Genomic DNA, 2,847 nt, shown 5'->3' on the forward strand with positions numbered 1-2,847 from the left:
TCTATGACCCAGCAATTGCACTACTAGGTATTTACCCAAAGAATACAAAAATACCAAATCAAAGGGATACATACACCTTTAAGTTTATAGCAGCATTACCTATAATAGCCAAACTATGGAAACAGTCCAAGCATCCATCGACTGATAAATGGCTAAAGAAGAAGTGGTATATAGGAGTGCCTAGCTGGCTCAGTCAGTAGAGCACACAACTCTTGATCTTGAAGCTCAAGCCCCAGACTGGGTGTGGAGATTATAAATAAATAAATAAATAAATAAATAAATAAATAAATAAATAAATAGCTTTAAAACAAAGAAGTGGTGCATATATACACAATGGAATATTACTCAGCCATGGAAAATATTGGAATTTTGCCATTTGCAAAGCCATGGATGGAGCCAGAGAATATAATGCTTAGCAAAATAAGTCAGCCAGAGAAAGACAAATACCATAAGATTTCATTTATATGTGAAATTTAGGAAGCAAAACAAACAAGCAAATGGGAAAAAAAGAGAGAGACAAACCAAAAAACAGACTCTTAACTATAGACAATAAACTGATAGTTACCAGAGGGGAGGCAGGTGGGGGGATGGGTGAAATAGGTGATGAGGATTAAGGAGTGCACTTGTGATGAGCACCAGGTGTTGTATGAAAGTGTTAAATCACTATATTGTACACCTGAAACTAATATTACACTGTATGTTAGCTGGAATTTAAATAAAAACTTTTTTTAAAAGCTATTATAAACATTGCTATGTGCCAGGCATTTTCCTCAGTACTTTATGCAGATTTTGTCATTCAATTCTTAAAACTAGTCTATGAGGAAAGTCCACTAGCATACCCATTTTATGGTTCTGCAAATAGAGGCCTAGTGAGCTTATGTAAATTTTCCAAGACCACACAGCTAGTAAGTGGCAGATCTGAGACACATACACAGGAATGTCAGATTTCAAAGCCCATGCTCTTAACCAATGAGTGTGAACTAAAGAGCTGAGCTGTGGTCCAAGTCTGAAACACAGTACTGCTGTACTGGGCTATTGACTAGGAGTCATATTATCACAGGAGTGGAAAAGGATGCATCAGACCATAAAGATTTGTTGTTACCAATAACTGGTGGACAATAGAAACAGTAACAGATGAAAAATGGGACCCAAGAGGAAACTGGTAAATTTTTCCAATTTTTTTCTCTTTCTTTCTCTGTGAGGTATTTTGAAAAATGATTGATCTCTTTGAATTCAAGATCCCTGGATTATTAGACCACTTTGGAGGGAGGGGGAATAATAAAGATATAATGGACTCTGATACTCTGGAAATCTGGAGTTCAGCAGGTTTTAATTGAAAAAAAAAAGAAGAGTAATAAATGTAAGAATCTTCTTTAAAACATTTAACTATGAGCTATCTTTACTTAATATGTGTTCTCTATTTAAAGCAAGGATTGATATGTACATATTTCATTACACACAATTTTTAGTATTCTTCATATACCCATGTCTTATCACAGAAATTTTAAAAATTGTAGGATTTGCTATGTATCATATCTTAAAATTCTTAATGAGCTGAAAGATTTATATTTAAAAAGCACTATCAATATAATCATTTAAATATTATCACCACAATTGTATCAATATTAGACCACATATCAAACATAAGCATGCTGTCTTAGTCTATTCAGGATGCTGCAACAAAAATACCATAGATTGAGTAGCTAAAACAACAAACATGTATTTCCCACAGTTTTGGAGACTGGGAAGTCCAAGATCAAAGTGCTGGTAGATTTGATATATGGTCAGGCCCTCTTCCTAGTTCATAAACAGCCACCTTTTCATGAGACCTCGCATGGAAGAAGCAGTGAGGGAGCTCTCTGGGCTCCCTCTATAGGGACACTAATCCCACTCATGAAGGCTCCACCCTCATGACCTAATCACCTCCTGAAGGCCCTACCTACTAACACCATCACATTAGAGGTTATGATTTCAACATATGGATTTGGGGAAATTACAAACATTCAGTCTATAACACATGCTAAGTTCTGTTTTAGTAATAAACCCATTCCTAGATTGAGTGTGGAACAGACAGACACATAAGAATTTTCTATTGGTCAAGTTTTGATTATTTAGAAGGTATATTAGTTGCCTAGGGTAGCCATAACAAATTACCACAAACTTGGCTTAAAACAAAATTTATTGTCTCACAGTTCTGGAGGTAAGAAGTCCAAAATCAAGATGTCAGCAGGGCCATGCTCTCTCCGGCAGCTCTAGGAAAGAATCTTTTCTTGTTTTTTCCAAGTGTTTGGTGGTTGTTGGCACTCCTTGTCATTCCATGGCACATAGATGCATCACCCAATCTCTGCCTCTACTATCACATGGCATTATTCCTCTCTGTGTCCAGATTTCTCTCTTCTTATAAGGACACCAGTCATTGGAGTAGAGCCCATTCTAATGCAATATGACCTCATCTTAAATTGATTTCCAAATAAGGTCACATTCACAGGTACCTGAGGATAGAATTTCAACCTACTTTTGCCAGGGGGACACAATTCAACCCACAACAGATGTCATAAAAGTGTCTTCATGTCTTCCTTGGGAGTGTAGGTGAAGACAGCAGAAAGGGAAGAATTATTTTCCACCAACTCTAGCAGAAGCCTCTGTGTTGAGTCTTGATAAATTTTTACTAATAGACCCATATTCAAACATTCTATCATATGCCTAAACACATACAGTTTCAACTCTTGAGTGGATTTCTTGGAGCAAAACTGGGTACCTATACCCCATATATAACAGTGTTTACCAATCAATCAACAAAAAGTTCTCCAAGTTGAAACTAACTTACAGACAAAATTTGGCAACCAA

This window comes from Prionailurus bengalensis, chromosome D4, assembly GCF_016509475.1.
Source record: "Prionailurus bengalensis isolate Pbe53 chromosome D4, Fcat_Pben_1.1_paternal_pri, whole genome shotgun sequence".
Taxonomy (NCBI): Eukaryota; Metazoa; Chordata; class Mammalia; order Carnivora; family Felidae; genus Prionailurus; species Prionailurus bengalensis.